We start from the raw sequence: 18,151 nt of genomic DNA, 5'->3' as shown, positions 1-18,151 counted from the left end.
ATCAGGTGAGACTGCCTGAACTGCTGTTCTGAACTGAGCTCTCTCTCCATATTATGTAGCAACTCCAGCGTATGCTTAAGCATTTGTTATGCATTATTTTAAATTGTTGTTCAAAGCATCTCCCGCCTGCCTCATACCCATGTGGCAGAGCATGGGAAGCTGGAAAGGCCCCTGACTACTATAGGCACTACTTAGAAACACTGAGCTGCTACTTAATGGCAACTAAAGCATCAGTGTGCCATCAGCACTTTACCAGCTACAGTGAAGAGAATTAACTCTATCCCAGCCAAAACCAGCACATTCTCCACCCCTTATTCCATACCATTTACACCATGCCCAGGTCCCATACTATCCAATACGATCTCACCAACCACCAACCCTCCCCTTCCCATCCTTTGACAAAATACACAGACATCATTCCCTTAGTTTGTGGACCATCCCTGTAAAATATCCATAAAAATGTCCATTGAGTTCACCTAGTCCATGACTCCGGGCTCTATCCGTTGCATCAGTCTTACAGGGCAGGAGAGATGGTGTGTGTGGTGTTGGATTGCTGCATACTGAAGTCAGTCTTCATTCTATCACTACAGCACTTTGCTTGTTTCATCAAAGTTCATCTTCCATGGATTGGGCTATTTGTATTGTGATATCATTGACATGGCATATAGCAACCACAGAAGAGATGACATATAATATTACATAGAAGTTTGCATTATGCAATTCAGTTCATTGGCTGTTTTCACCCAAAATCCAATCCCCTTGAGGCACACATTGGATTTCTCCATCCTCCCGCATCACCCACCAAGTGCACCCAGGTCCTTGAGCAAGTGCAATCCCACGAATGGGTTTGCCTTTGCCTGAGGCAGGAAGAACCCAGACTGTTTTGCCTAGCATATTTTTAATGTGCACTACAGGGACTCTATCCCCTTCCACAGTATGTAGGATTTCTGACTGGGCAGTGCCAGCTCAATGGGCAGATCCCCTTATGTTGACTAACCACGTGGCTTTTGCTAAATGTGTGTCCCAGTGCTTGAATGTTCCAACCCCATTGCTCTTAGCGCAGTTTTAAACAGTCCATTGTACTGTTCAATTTTCCCAGAGGCTGGTGCGTGATAGGGGATGTGATACACCCACTCAATGCCATGCTCTTTGGCCCAGGTGTCTATGAGGTTGTTTCGGAAATGAATCCCGTTGTCTGACTTAATTCTCTCTGGGGTGCCATGTCACCACAGGACTTGTTTTTCGAGACCCAGGATAGAGTTCTGGGCAGTGGCACGGGGGCATGGGATGTGTTTCCAGCCAGCCGGTGGTTGCTTCCACCATTGTAAGCACATGGCGCTTGCCTTGATGGGTTTGTGGGAGTGTGATATAGTCAATTTGGCAAGCCTCCCCATATTTATATTTCAGCCATCGTCCCCCATACCACAGAGGCTTTACATGCTTTGCTTGCTTGATTGCAGCACACGTTTCACATTTGTGAATAACCTGCGCAATAATATCCATGGTCAAGTCCACCCCTCGATCACGAGCCCACCTGTACGTTGCATCTCTCCCATGATGGCCTGAGGTGTCATGGGCCCACCGAACTAGAAATAGTTCACCCTTATGTTGTCAGTCCAGATCCACCTCAGCCACTTCAATCTTGGCAGCCTGATCCACCTGCTGGTTGTTCCAATGTTCTTCAGTGGCCCGACTCTTGGGGACGTGAGCATCCACAGGCCGTACCTTTACAACCAGGTTCGCTACCTGGGCAGCAATATCTTGCCACAATGTGGCAGCTCAGATGGGTTTGCCTCTACGCTGCCAGTTGCTTTGCTTCCACTGCTGCAGCCAGTCCCACAGGGAATTTGCCACCATCCAGGAGTCAGTATAGAGATAGAGCACTGGCCACTTTTCCCGTTCAGCAATGTCTAAGGCCAGCTGGATGGCCTTTACCTCTGCAAACTGGCTCGATTCTCCTTCTCCTTGAGCAGTTTCTGCTACTTGTCGTGTAGGACTCCATACAGCAGCCTTCCATCTCCGGTGCTTTCCCACAAGGCGACAGGATCCATCAGTGAACAGGACGCACTGCTTTTCATCTTCTGACAGTTTGTTATACAGTGGGGCTTCTTCAGCATGTGTCACCTCCTCCTCTGGTGATAATCCAAAATCTTTGCCTTCTGGCCAGTCCATGATCACTTCCAAGATTTCTGGGTGACTGGGATTTTCTACTCAAGCCCATTGGGTGATCAGTGCAACCCATTTACTCCATGTAGCATCAGTTGCATGGTGTGTAGAGGGGATGTTTCCTTTGAACATCCAGCCCAGCACTGGCAGTCGGGGTGCCAGGAGCAGCTGTGCTTCAGCACCAACCACTTCTGAAGCAGATCAAACCCCTTCATATGCTGCCAATATCTCTTTTTCAGCTGGAGTATAGCGGGCTTTGGACCCTCTGTATCCATGACTCCAAAACCCTAGGGGTTGACCTCAGGTCTCCCCTGGTGCTTTCTGCCAGAGGCTCCAGGTAGGGCCATTCTCCCCAGCTGTGGTGTAGAGCACATTCTTTACATCTTGTCCTGCCTGGAGTGGCCCAAGAGCTACTGCATGAACTATCTCCTGTTTAATCTGTTCAAAGGCTTGTCATTGCTCAGGGCCCCATTTGAAATCATTCTTCTTCCGGATCACTTGATAAAGAGGGCTTACGATCATACTGTAATTTGGAATATGCATTCTCCAAAAACCCAGAACACCTAAAAAAGCATGTGTTTCCTTTTTGCTAGCTGGTGGAGACATGGCTGTTATTTTGCTCATAACATCCATTGGGATATTATGACATCCATCTTGCCATTTGATTCCTAAGAACTGGATTTCTTCTGCCGGTCCCTTAACTTTACTTTGTTTTATGGCAAAACTGGCCTTCAGAAGGATTTGGACTATTTTCTCTCCTTTCTCAAAACCTTCTTCCGCTGTGTTGCCCCACACGGTGATGTCGTCAATGTATTGAAGGTGTTCTGGAGCTTCTCTCTGTTCCAGTACAGTCTGAATTAGTCCATGGCAAATGGTAAGACTGTGTTTCCACCCCTGGGGCAGTCGATTCCAGGTCTACTGGACACCCCTCCAAATAAAAGCAAACTGTGGCCTGCACTCTGCTGCCAGAGGGATTGAGAAGAATGCATTAGCAATATCAATTGTGGCATACCACTTGGCTGCCTTTGACTCCAGTTCGTATTGAAGGTCTAGCAGGTCTGGCACAGCAGCACTCAACGGTGGAGTGACTTCATTCAGGCCACGATAGTCTACTGTTAGCCTCCACTCTCCATTAGACTTCCGCACTGGCCGTATGGGACTGTTAAAGGGTGAGTGGGTCTTACTGATGACTCCTTGGCTCTTCAGTTGGTGAATGAGGTCATGGATGGGGATCAGAGAGTCTCTGTTGGTGCGATATTGCGGCCGGTGCACTGTTGTGGTGGCGATTGGCACCTGTTGTTCTTTGACCTTCAGCAACCCCACAACAGAAGGGACCTTCGAGAGACCGGGCAAGGTAGACAGCTGTTTAGTTTCCTCCGTCTCCAAGGCGGCTACACCAAAAGCCCACTTGTAACCTTTTGGGTCCTTGAAATACCCTCTCCTGAGGTAGTCTATGCCAAGGATGCATGGTGCCTCTGGACCAGTCACAATGGGGTACTTTTGCCACTCATTCCCAGTTAGGCTCACTTCAACCTCCAATACAGTTAGCTCTTGGGATCCCCCTGTCACTCCAGCAATGCTGATGGGTTCTGCCCCTGTATAGTTTGATGGCATTAAGGTGCACTGTGCACTGGTGTCCACTAAAGCTTTATACTCCTGTGGGTCGGACGTGCCAGGCCATTGGATCCACACAGTCCAGTAAGCTCGGTTATCCCTTTCCTCCACCTGGCTGGAGGCAGGGCCCCTCTAGTCTTGATCATGGCAGTCACAACTCACTTCCTGTAAATGTCAATCAAAAGTCCCTCTATTACGCTTAGAAATAAAATCAGCGCTTCTACTCCTCTGTCTGGGGACTTGCTCACTGGAAATTGGAGCAGCAGCTTTCCTGGAAGAGCCTCCCTGAGTGACTGTTCTTCCTTGCTGTTCACGCATTCATGCCTCTAGGGTCGAGGTAGGCTTGCCATCCCACCTCATCCTGTCCTCTCCGTGGTCACACAGGTAGAACCATAGGGTGGCCCATGGTGTGTATCCTCTCCTTTGAGCAAAAGGACACTTATTCTTAACAGTTGAGACACTACTCCATACAGGTAGGAAGTAGGACATATCTTCTTTGAGTTTCTGGACTTCTTGGGATAGTTTCTCCATGGCAGAGATGAGGGAGGAAGAGATATTTGCTTCGTAATCCCAGAGTCTATCAATCACCTCTGCCAATGTTCGTGCCTCATCCTCTCTCCAGGACATTACTGCCAATGAGTTTGCATGCAAAGATGGTACGCTCCGTACAAACTTCCGCCACATGGGTCGTGTGCACTTGGCTTCATCTGGATCTTTGTATGACTGTTGATCATCCAGGTCACCATAAATCACCTCAAGCACAGCTAATTCCCTTAGATACTGGATATTTTCCTAGGAATATATAACATCTTCTTTGAAGGGATACCTTTGTCTCACACCGGACAGGAGTTGCCTCCACATGCTGAGAGCGTGTGTCCCTTTTCCAATTGCTTTCTCAACGCCCCCTTCCCTAGAAGGGGATCCCAGTTGTTTGGCTTCTTTTCCCTCTAATTCCAGGCTACTGGCCCCATTATCCCAGCATCGGAGCAGCCAGGTGGCAATTAGCTCACCTAGATGACGGCTGAAATCTTTTCGCGTATGTGACATCTCACTCAAGGACAGGGATCGGGTGGTCTCCGTTTCATTTGTAACTTCTTCCTCCTCTTCTCCTTGTGATGGCCCTGCTTTTTCATCATCCCTTTCTTTCAGTGCAGAGACCTTCTCTTCCCCCTGGGGGCACTGAATACTGTTGAGCAGGGCTCGGTATGCATGGGCCAGGCCCCAGCATGTTGCAGTGATCTGTGTCTTTCTGGAGTTCCCAGCGTAACAACATACTTTGTCCAAATATTCCACTAGTTTTTCAGGATTCCGCACTTGTTCAGGAGTAAAGCTCCAAAACACTGGGGTTGCGCATCATCCTAGGTATTTGCCCATGTTATCCCACATGCCCTGCCACTCATAACTATCAAGCCTTGGGGCAGATCTCGGGATGATATTCTTAAATTGCTTTCTAACCTTAGTCAAAACAAAAACAATATGCTGAAAAACTAGCAATAAGGATACCTTAACCACCCAAGGATGTTCAAGATACAAAAAGGTTGTTGCTATAAAGGTGGAGACATCATAGAAGAAAGTTGCAAAGATACCATTCTGTATTTCCTCCACATAGAATCTCTCAGAGGAGGAGGTATAATTGCTAATTGCCTAAATAAGGTGGTATCCAAAGTACAGTAATGTTTCCAGCACAAAACCCCAAATACCAGATAAAGCTGAAAACATGTGTTTGTATAACAAATCTCTTAGGCAAAACATTACTAATCACAGCAGAACACAGCAGACTAAACAAACCGACACCAATCTTTAACACAAACTGCAAAAATGACAACATGGTGCTGTTACCAGCAGCTGTTATTATCTCAAACCCTCTGAGCCCCAGGTTGTGTGCCACAAAGAGACTGTTGTGGTTTAGCCGGCAGCTCAGCCCCACACAGCCACTCGTTCACTCCCCCACCAGCGGAGTGGGGGAGGGAATCAGAAGGGTAACGCTTGTGGGTTGAGATAAGAACAGTTTAATAATTAAAATAAAACAATAATAACAACAGCAACAATAATGCAATGGAAAGGAAAACAGTGAGAGGGGCATGAAACCTGAGGCAGGGGGGTGGGTAAGGGGGAATGAACAACCAAAACCAACAGCCCGTGACACAGCCACCCACCAACCTGATGCCGCCAGTCCCTGAGCCGCAACTGCTTCCTCCCTCCCACCAACTGCCCCCGTTAATGTACTGGTCATGGCATCATCCCATTGGCCAGTCGGGATCAGCTGACTCGGCTGTGGCCCCGCCCCTCCCGGCCTCCTGCCCACCTGGCAGAGCGCGGGAAGCTGGAAAGGCCCCTGACTGCTGCAGGCGCTGCTTGGCGACACCGAGCCGCTACTTAACCGCAACTAACGCATCAGTGTGCCACGGGCGCTTTGCCAGCCGCAGTGAAGGGAATTAACCCTGTCCCAGCCAAAACCAGCACAACAATACAGGGATGTTTCTATTACTGCTGAGCAGGGCTTACACAGAGTCAAGGCCTTTTCTGCTTCTCACCCCACCAGTGAGAGGGCTGGGGGTGCACAAGACGCTGGGAGGGGACACAGCCAGGACAGCTGACCCCAACTGAACAACGGGATATTCCACACTATGTGACATCATGCTTGGCACGTAAACCTGGGGGAAGAAGAAGCAAGTGAGGGATGTTCAGAGCGATGTTATTTATCTTCCCAATTAACCGTTATGTGTAATGGAGCCCTGCTGTCCTGGGGATGGCTGAACACCTGCCTGCGCATGGGAAGCAGTGAATGAATTCCTTGTTTTACTTTGCTTGCATGAGTGGCTTTTGCTTTACTTATTAAACTGTCTTTATCTTAACCCATGGATTTTCTCACTTTTACTTTTCCGATTCCCTCCCGCATCCCACCAGGAGGGAGTGAGTGAGCAGCTGTGTGGTGCTTAGTTGCTGACCAGGGTTAAACCACAACAATAACGTAATTTTAGATGTCTAACTTATACAAGTTTACAGATTGCTCTTGATGCATTCCTTCTATGATAAGAGATACATTTTCCTTGTATCTTTCCTGACACAGAGTATTAGGTAGCCCAAGTATTTGCCCACTAAAAGAAACCTCAGCCTTGACCAAATCCATAATTTTAGGAGACTAGCTTAGTAATTCAGCAAGCTTACATTAAGGAACATAAACATCTCTCTTCCCTCCGTTTCTTATCTGATTACTTCTTCCTGGAAATTCCAATTCTTTACTCAACTGTAATTTATTTCTTATTAAAAGAAAGTGTGTATATATATAAAACTGGACATTAGGTTTAAGGAATACAAACTCTGTGTGGAGAATGATCACTGTATTTAATTACATAGAAGTTTATGTTTGTGGAAGCAGAGACTTAAATGCCCTCTTCCCAGTTGCTGATGTACAGTAGCGCACCACATACCCCTTATTCCTGTTTTCTCTGAAATACTGAAGCAGTGAAAGCAGAGCTAAATAATGGACTGCAATTTCATGAGATCTGTAGTCATTGAAAGGAAGGGGACCACCTGGGTGGCCCACTCAGAGCTTTTTCCATATTACATCACCAGGTGGCTCATGTTTAGTCTCTAGGTGACAACAGTTCCTGCCCAGAAGGAAAAGGTCCAATGCTAGTCAATGCTTCACACTTGCCTAGTGCCTTGGATCATCTCATCCCAATGTAAGAGTTAAGCATTTGTTTTTCTTGCTGCACTTTATCTCTTCTGAAGTTATTGTTGTAATAACTTAACACTGTATATCCTAATTTATCATCAGAGTTTCATCATCTTCTTCATTGTGACCACTGGCAAAGCTTGACAGTAACAGACCTGTTATAGCAATACTTCAGGACAGGAACACCATCACCGTGACCAGGAGTGACAGCACTAGCTCACTTCACACTGGTCAGTGAAAGGTTCTGTGAGATGTTACACTAATTTTACCCACAACGAATTAAGATCTTGATCAGATCTACAGAGAGAGTCTGGAATGAAGAGGTTCCTAACTGTTCTCAATAGAAACAGTTCTGATCTAACACTATATTTCTGCTAATTGTGCTTTGTTAAGAGTGCACAAAAAAGTATTGCACCAAGAATGTTCTTCATTGCTCATAACTTCTCCAAATAATCAGGATTTATTAGTTGTGCTGACTGCTGTTTGTTCAAAGAGTGGAGGTAACTTTCTAGTGGTATTCTAACATGCCAATAAAGTCTATTTCAGAGGCAAGAGCATTACTTGAAAAAAAAAAACCAAACAAAAAACACCCGCAAAACCCAGATAAATTGCTTAGGAACAACCCGTTACCCATGATTGGCATAACAGTCCAGTGAGTAAAAATTGCATATGAGACATGGCAGAGTATATTTGATTCTTTGCTCCACTCGCTAGCTATAAACTGGGCTGGGAGTTAGGGCTGACAATATGCAAGGAGGCATGTGAAACCACAAGTCTAGAAGGAATGTAAATATGAGGATGTGGTATCTAATGACATGAGTCCTCCAACAACAAACTAAAGATGATATTTCAAAAAATGCTTCCAGTAAAATTAAACCAACTATATCACAGTGGACATGGAAAGAGATGAATACAGCATGATAGTCACGTATCAAACAGGGTTGGCTTTTCTTATGCAGACCATAAGTATGTTTAGTTTGTATTAAGTTTCATATTAGGCTATTATAAACAACTCTGCATTATTAAAACACATGCATAGTCTCCGTAGGAACTGTGTCTGGTTTGGATGCATTATAAATGTCAATGTGTTCTCTCACCGTCCCAAATGATTGCTATGTACAGTGACTTTTTGAGGTTTTATAGACCCTTACATGCAGCAGTCATTGCTAGTGGGAGTTCATGTGTTTACCTGAAGTCAACAATACCAGAAAAAAAGAGAGATGTTGGAAAAACTACTCCTTCTAAAACTGTTAACATAGAAATAGATAAGACAGTCAGAAACCATATCACAAAGATGTATTCACCCACTCGTCCCCTTCCTTTCATTAGCAGAAAACCTGAGAACTAAATGCTGTCTTTGGTGAACTGATTGCAGGTGTTAGCATCTCAGAGTAAACATAAGAAACAGGTAAATAATCTATTCTCTTTGTGTAATTTGTCTCCCAGTCTGATTTCGCGTGATTTTGTAAGAAGAAACATCTACGCTGCTATAGCTAACTGTAGTGGTTCACCTGTTTTAAAAAAAAGGTGCAAAGAAATGCATAATGGGGCATCTTATAATATGGACAGGCAATCATACCAGACATTATAATACAAAAGTCTTATTAATATATGCAGAATTTTGTGTCTAGCATTCTAAACTTAACAATTTGTGTGTCTCTATGTGGAGGGCTCATCTGAGCGTTGGAAGTGTCGTTACTGCAGCAATATTCCCAGAGCACAGTGGGAAGAGCTTTTCAGCACCTGGCTCTTTATTGCCACAGCAGTCCTTGGGGGGAAAGGGGAGGAACAGGGTGGAGGGAGGATTAATTCTCTGTCATGCCATTTCACCTGCTTTTGCTTACATATTTTTCAAGGTGGCATGACCTAACCACTTCCCACTACCTATACTTAATGGAGATTAGTGGCTTCAAGGAATAAAATTCTCCTTTCCCATCTACACTAACACCTCTCATTGCCCTTTAAGATAGCAAGAGTCCAAACCTGGAACTCAGTCAAGGGTTATGAATACATGATAATCAAACTGTGACTGTCCAATTGGAAGAAATTTGGAATCAGTTAATTCAATATTTTTGCTGGTAGGAAACATTTCACTGCAGATTGCTAATACCAGCTATAGTGCTGTTTAAGCCTGTCATAACAGAAACCTTGGCAGGAGTCCAGTCCCATAGAACAATAAATGTTAACATTTGTGTTAGAAAACTAAGACAATTATTAGAATATTAAACCAATATTATATTTCCCCTCCTAAATCTGTCAGTAATCATTATAGTAACAAATTAGCCAGGTTTTTCTTCTGGACAGCTATGAACACATGAATCTTCTTTTTTTAAAATTCTAACTCTGAGCTGTTTTATAATTGCACTAAGACACTCCAAGACATATGTCACCATGCCTCTGAGATGTGCATTATCTCACAGTAACACACACCTTGTCATGTATTATTTATCATGCTGACGTGTCTTGTAATTTTCATTAAGAGTTAAATGTCTAGCTTTAAGAAATAGGGAGATAATTCATCTTAACTGGTTCAGTGATACAATATCTTTCAAACTTTGTATGCAGATATAAACTTGAGAATATTGGCGAGAGTGCCATTTTCACTAACGTGCTGCAAAAGACATTAAACAGGAAAAAAAATAGCAAATCTTTCCTTCACCTGGAAATGAGAACAAATTTCCCCCTTCTCTAGGTGAATCCTGTTAAACTTTCAACTAGCTTCACATGCTGTGCAGTACCACGGATCTCATTCTTGTCTTTTCCTTGTGACGTGACAGATGCAACGTGTGATATATGTCAGCTGCCTAACTGTAAGCCAAGATTCACTTGGAAAAAAGCAGATGGGTAAGAGTAAATAAGGAACTGAACCTGTCCCATAGTTGAGACAAGGCTCTTGACCTTTGGCAACTGTAAAACCCACTCCTAAGCTCCACCTCCTAGAAATTAAGCAGTGCCAGGGCTCAAGGTCAGTTATTTGTACCAGTCATTTGTAATCTTAAAATGTTAGAAAGCCTCTTGGCCTGGGTCTGGCTGAGTTTGCACTCTCAAAGAGAAGCAAGGCACTATTTGAGAGTGGGAAGGGCCTGGGGAGTGTTTGCAAGGAGATGTTTTCCGGTAGCCACCCCACTGGGAGCCAAAAATCCATAGTGGCATGTGTGAGGAGTATGGCATGCTGGTGGGTCTTAGTGAAAGAGGGTGGTCTCGTTATGGGTTGATTTTACTGTTGCTCTGACCTTTACTCATTCAGTTATAACCAAAAGTAAATAGTAGGAATCTTATATAGGGAAACTTTAATCAATGTTTTAGATTTATGGAAGTTTCATATGTTGATTCCATTTCTAAAAGTTATGTAAAATATTTTGACAAATGTTAATATTAAAGTTCATTGGATCTCCTCTGATGCTATAGCAGGCTTTCACAGTTCCTGAGTTAAAAAACAAATGAATGAACAAGCAAATAAAACCCAACAACCCTTCCCCCCACACGCAGTTTTTTGCCTACATACCCGCTCTATAATCTCATTTTGGGAAATGAAAGTCATACTATATTTAGGTCATCACAGAGTGGGTGAAACAAAACTTAAGAGGGAGATTTGGTATTTTAATAAAGGAATACAAGAAAAAGTGCCTCAAATGTTATTGGAACTGAAAGTAAATGGAAGATAATTGGAGCTGTAGGCACTAAGTGAATGGAAGACCATGGTTCTTTTTGGTTGGTTGGGGGTTTGTTTGGGTTTTTTAAATGTTTTAATACAGCCTTGATTATACTGCCATAAGATACTCTGTGTGTTCAAAGGTAATAGCTACATAGTCAAAGTAGAAAAGATCTTTTTAAGTTTAGCTTTTGTTACTTTTGAAATAGTGTAAAATAAACCACAAAAGAGGGACCATACTTACTGTGGAATAAAAATTTCCACATGACAAAGTAACTTAATAAGTTTAACTGCTTAACTATGTCACTACTGCATGGCAAAGTGTCCTATACAGATAAATTATAGAGCATTATTTAGTTTTCAGTGCAGAACAGCTTCCATCTTGTATGCAGTTAAACAGATTTGTTCTCAGCCATACAACCAAAACATGAAGCCATATTCCTGTTTCCAACAACAGATGTTTTTTTGAAAGAATTACTGGAACAAATGTATTCTCAGAATAACTATTGGTCTGTGATATCTCCCTAGTAGCCATTTAGTGGCTAAATAGATATGGTTTATCTCCACCAAAGTGTGCCACCACAGATACAGTCAAAATCTATTTTATTGGTGAAATAGCTGTACCATCTAAATATTATAAAAGGGCTAGAAAATAAAAAGTTTTAAGTAATCTATATTTGAAAGCTCTCTCACCGATACTCTTACCATGGTGGCAGAAAATCAGTCATGATTTTTTGTAATAACACTATTTAGAATTTAAGGTTAATTGTTCATTCATTAAATTATATCAATGCATATTCTTTACTCATGCAAATGAGATTAAAGAAATATAAAATTGTTATTAAAGGAATATAACTTTTTATTTTTTAGTGATAGGATAGTGATGTGTTTGGTACCTGTAAACCACCTTTTGCCAGCTCTCAGAAAGCTACATTAAAAGGTGAAATATTAGTGACATGTTAACATTCATAGTCTTAAATGCTGTCTCTCTTGAAGATTGAAATTCATATAATTCACATAATTTTGATTTAAAATGACTCAGCTATATTATATCAAATATATAGATTGTGTTGGTTTTTTCCTTCTTCAGTGAAACATACTTGAATTTAACATTGCTGAAGGTTGCCTCTAAGCCCAAGAGGCTTATATTTTCTGATTAAAACATGTGGGGATGAAGGCACCAGTATGCAAGCTTTCCCCTGCAGCTTAAGAGCTTGGTGATGTTATTAGAACTTCCCTTTTGACAAAAAGTACTTAAAGGTTGTAGGTTATTCTGAAGAATGGTTTCACTGAAGGCAGTGGGAAACTGTTGTTGGTTTCATGCAGGCCAGATTTGTGTGTGTGGGCCAGTATAGGAAACTTAATATTTATGCAGTTTTACATGTGTACCACAGCATTTTAGAAAACCAGATTTGATTTCCAACACTGTCACCGTCTCCTTCTGGATTAGCCACAGCTCATTATGGAAAATGTGCGACAACTATGGAGTCAGGTGAAAGGAGAGAATGAGCTCATTAAACCTCTGAACTAAAAGTGCTTAAGGAGAGACAAAAACAATTTAAGGTCTGGTGGACTTCACATACCATATTTTGTTTCAATTCATCAATGACTGATACTTCAGTTTGGCATGAACCAATATAAAAATTAACATTTTCTTAACCTTTCAATGTCATAGAGAATGAATTTTCTATCAAACAATAGGAACACTCTGGGAGAAGAGAAAAAAAAAAGAACAAATGCCCAGACTGCCTAACGAGAGATAGGATGAAATTTTTTTCTGTGATTTGGAGCAGAAAGTTCCCTGAAATATGTATGAACTCAATGCATGAGCTTACTTTTTAAAGTTACCTTCCCATTTAAGGACCAAATTTATCTTATGAAGAATCTGAAATATATTTGTATAAATTCTGTATGTGAGACAGGATTCTTCCTGAAATGCTACTTTCCACAGACAGCCTCTCCAGTGATACATGTAAACCAACTAGACAAAAAAAGCCTGCACACCAACCCTCTCCTTCAATTAATCTTCTTGTTTTCCACATAAGATTATGTATGCAGCAAGTATTTGAATAATTTTTGATGTCTGTGTACAGTATCTGAGGGAAGAGAGAAAATATGCTTTATTTACACAGTTAGATATATGAAGACTTTAAAGGAATTTCATGATGGCCTCAGAAGATAAACAATTTCTTAGTCTTAATATAGTACAAATGTTTCATGTTATTGCCCCTCAATATATCCTGGAAAAGGGCTAATGTTAACTATGTATCATACAAATAAGGCAGCTATGCAATTTAAAGAGGCTGTGTAAGCCACATTTTTATATTGCTTTAAGGACAAATGTAATAAAAATGTCATAAAATTTGCTGAAAGTAAAAAAATGTACTAAAATTTTGACCTCTGATTTCCTGAGGTAGCACTGCTATGAAAACAGGATTTTCTGATCTTAATGAAATCTTCACAACTGAGAGGAGGATTCAAAGATGATTAAAAATAAAAATAAGATGAATGTACTTGAACTACAGTTTTCTATGGAACTAAGTCAGGATTCTGGTTATTGATAGAGAAATGACACTGCATTGTATAAATGAACCGAAACCACTGTTTTCTTAATCCTGATTCAGAGTAATTCAAAAGGCTGTATGCTATGTACAAGGTTAAACCAATGATCTTTTCTTCCATTACCTATGTTTCAGCCCTGAAATGTGCTACAAACTATAATATTATCAGATGGAGATTTGCAGGAGATAAAGCTTTCTAGACAGTTTTCAAATATCATTCACTTTATCCAGTAGACAGATTATTGCATTTCCCTACAGAAGGAAAACAAAATTCCAATTTAAGAGAAAGTATGCGGACTGAAACTATTCATTATTGACAAATGTGAAGAGCTGGGTCTCCTCCTAGGCTTGCAGCTGAGGATTAGATGACTTCTGTGCCTTTTTACATTTTGATGTAATGAAAGTGTGAGTTCATAACAGTGAGACCGGAGCCACCTGACAGTTGTAATGCATTCTGTGAGTGAAAGGTAGTTAAGAAATAAATCTGGAGGAAAAGAATTTGGCTGGCCTTTTGTTCCGTTTGAAATCACCATAGCTCCCGTCAAGGGTTTATCTATAAAGAGGAGGGCATTCAGTCATATACTTTCTCAAAATTAAAGTTTCTCCTCAGGGATAGTTTTCCTGATACTGTAGTTTGAGGTCTTGATAGCAGAATCTTTTGAAGAACCCTGTGGCATATTTTGAGGAGATAATGGGGAAGACTGTTTCCTTTTTAAAACTTGAGAGCTATGGCAGAAAACCAGTCAAACTTGTTTCAGCTCTGATATCTTTTATTGATTTAAAGATAATGTAATTTTCAAAGAAAGATCTTCTATGCTATCCTTTACATATCTCTCTTCCACAGGTTTTCAGCCAATTACATCTTAATCCTTTAAGGAAATATGCCCTCTTCTCATGATATTTCAGAGATCAGGTTGCATATTACAGGGTCCTTTTGAACGTAAACCTAGAGAACAACAGGTAAGGAAGTTGCTGAGACCTGGCAATCCTGATTTGATATTGTGAAATCATGTATCATGCCTACTGGTATATACTTTGTAACATCCATTCTGTGTCACAACTAAGCCCACGTGATACCAGCTTAAAAATGTGTTTTGAAGCAAATACTTTAAAAAACTTCCAACATGGTGAAATCAAAATAGTATTTAAAACAATTGCTCTAAAATAATTAATCTAATTTGGCCTGTTGTAAAATCATAATGGTCTGCATTTGTAAGAGAAAGGAAATAACTCCTAATGGAAATTATTTAGGTGACTTCAGAGTTGTTAGATATTTCTTCTTCCTCAAGAGAGGTTTAATAAATAAGTAAGTTAATATATGTGACAGTATTTCCAAGGAAAGTATAATGTCCTTGCATAATAGGTAAAGTATCTGGGAATCTCTGAGCAGAAGATGCTGCACAGCTATGTAGTAAGGGCTTGAAGTGGATGTATGAGTATCTACAGATTATCTTGGGAGGGTAGAGTAAACCTGCATTCAGAACATGCCTTTGGGGACTGAGAGATGTTATTCCCTATGGTAGGATGACCTTGGCTGGTTGCCAGATACCTGCACAGTCACTCTCTCCCTCTCTTAATAGGATGGCCAGAAGAAAATAACATGCGAAAAAACCCTTATGGGTCAAGATAAAAGCAGTTTAGTAAGAAAAACATAGTCTGCTTTACAAGGAAGGCAAAAAAAGGAATTAATTTGGTACTTCCCATTGTCAGACAGATGTCCTGCCACTTCCTGGAAAGCAGGGCCTCTGTTTGAATTTGGGAAGTTGTGGGTCAACCCTGGTAGGCAACTCAGCCCCGCACAGCTGCCCACTCACCCCTCCCAGTGGGATGGGGAAGAGAATCATTGGGGTAAAAGTGAGAAAACTTGTGGGTTGAGGTACAGACAGTTTAATAGGTAAAGCAAAACAATTTCACTATTTCCCATCAGCAGAGAGGTGTCTAGCCATTTCCAGGAAAGCAGGGCTCCATCACACGTAACAGCTACTTGGGAAGACAGATGTCAAACTTTAAATGTCCTCTGTTTTTTCTTTTCTTCCCTAGATTTTATTGCTAAGCATGATCTAATGCGGTATGGGGTATCCCTTTGGTCAGCTGGGGTCAGCTGTCCTGGCTGTGTCCTCTCGTGGCCTCTTTCCCACCCCCATCCCAGTGGACTTTAGGGGTTGGGGAAGAGAGAAAGCCTTGGTATTGTACAAGCAGTGTTCAGCAGTTGTCAAAATGCCGGCATGTTATCAACACTGTTGTAGCCCCAAGTGCAAAGCACAGCACCTTATGGGCTGCTGTGAATCAAGTTAACTTCATAACATCTTCCCACAGACCTAGTACCTTCCGTTTGCACCCATCCAGTGGCAATGGAGCAGGGTCTTAGCATTCTGCTTCTAAAAGAAGAAGGGAACTGGATTACACCTCTAGAAAATGTACTAATACCTGTTACTCACAGGGACAAGAGATAGCCTGTCACGGCTTCCATTTCCTGCCAGAAATTCAATAGGAGATCAGACACCTTTCCCGTTGTAGGGGAAAGATACAGTTATCTAGGCCAATGCTCCAGTCCTGCTGGGCTTAGAGAATACCTTCCTAATCCTTTTGTCCCAAGTCTGGCCTTCTGTGTAACATATAGATGCTAAAAATAACAACATATTTTTTAAGAAATAGATTTTTAAATTTGTTAAAATAATAACAAAGTTTAAAGTCTTATAGTAGATTCTGTTTACTTTAAAACCTCAAATGACATAGGTCTGAGCTGGGGGTTCCTGAGAATGGGTTACTGTGGACTTGAAAGAGAGACAGACAGTGATTTGGTTTGTAAGCATTTGTTACTTTGCTGGAAGGCAGGGCAAAAACATCTGCATCACTTGGAAGTGTGCCTTAACCTGTGAGTTCTGGTGTCACAGAAGAAATATTTAGTTTGAATCTGTAGGTTGAACCCCAATCTTTTTTGCCACTTACATGGTGCAAAGGCCGTCAGAATTGGTGTATCACAGAATGGTTGAGATTGGAAAGAATATCTGGAGGTCATCTTGTCCAACCACTCTGTTCAAGCAGGGACACGTGCAGCCAGTTGCCCAGGACCACTTCTAAGCAGCTTTTCAATATCTCCAAGCATGAAGATTCCACGACCTTTCTGGGCAACCTGTGCTAGTGCTCAGTCACCCTCATGGTAAAAAATTTTTTCCTGATGTTCAGAGGGAACCTCCTATGTTTCAGAGTGTGTCCATTGCCTCCAGTACTGTCACTGAACATCACTGAAAAGAGCCTGGCTGTGTCCTCTTTGCACCCTCCCTTCAGGTATTTATATACATTGATAAGATTCCGACTCTGAGCCTTCTCTTCTCCAGACTAAACAGTCCCAACTCTCTCAGCCTTTCCTCCAGTCCCTTCATTGTCTTTGTGGTGCTTCACTGGACTTTCTGAAGTATGTCCATGTCTCTCTTGTACTGGGGAGCCCAGAACTGGACGCAGCACTCCAGGTGTGGCCTCACCAGTGCTGAGTAGAAGAGAAGGATCACATCCCTTGACCTGCTGGAAATACTTTGCCTGATGCAGGCCAGGATACCATTCACTTTCACTGCAGGAAGCGTACATGGCTGGCTCATGTTCAGCTTGGTGTCCACCAGGACCCCCAGATCCTTTTCTGCAAAGCTGCTTTCCAGCTTGGTGACCTGCAGCATTTACTGGTTTGTGGGGTTGTTCCTCCTCCAGGTGCAGGACTTCATACTTTCCCCTGTTGAACTTCGTGAGGTTCCTGTCAGCCAATTTCTCCAGCTTGTTGAGGTACCTCTGGATGGCAGCACAACCATCTGGTGTATCAGCTACTCCTCACGGTTTTGTGTCATCAGCAAATTTGCCAAGGGTATACTCTGTCCCATCATCCAGATCATTAATGAAGAGTTTGAACAGGATTGGTCATAGTATTGACCTTTCGGGTACACCACTAGTTACTGGCCTCCAACTAGACTTCGTACGACCGAACACCACCCTCTGGGACTGGCTGCTCAGTCAGTTTTCAATTCACTTTTCTGCCTGCTCATCCAGTCCATACTTCATCAGCTTGTCTATGAGGATCTCATGGGGGACAGTGCTCTCTCCCTCTACCAAGGCTTATCTACCAATGACTGCTCTACCAAGCCAGTATTGGCTTATTTTTGTCATGCTGTGCTGTCCCTCCGGAAGATGTTGTGGTGGGTGAAGTTCCCCATGAGGACCAGGACCTGAAAATGTGAAGCTGGTTTTAGCTCTGTGCTGGTTTTGGCTGGGGTAGAGTTAATTCTCTTCACTGTAGCTGGTAAAGTGCCGATGGCAGTGTGATGCTTTAGTTGCTGTTAAGTGTCGCTAAGTAGCATGTATACTAATTAGGGACCTTTCTAGCTTCCCATGCTCTGCCACGTGGGCAAGAGGCTGGGAGAGGCCACAGCCAAGACAGCTGACCCAAACTGGCCAGTGGGATACTCCATACCATATGAGCGGTTGTGGCTCAGG

The sequence above is a fragment of the Phalacrocorax aristotelis genome, chromosome 2 (assembly GCF_949628215.1).
Source record: "Phalacrocorax aristotelis chromosome 2, bGulAri2.1, whole genome shotgun sequence".
Classification (NCBI taxonomy): domain Eukaryota; kingdom Metazoa; phylum Chordata; class Aves; order Suliformes; family Phalacrocoracidae; genus Phalacrocorax; species Phalacrocorax aristotelis.
This window is presented reverse-complemented; position numbering follows the sequence as displayed.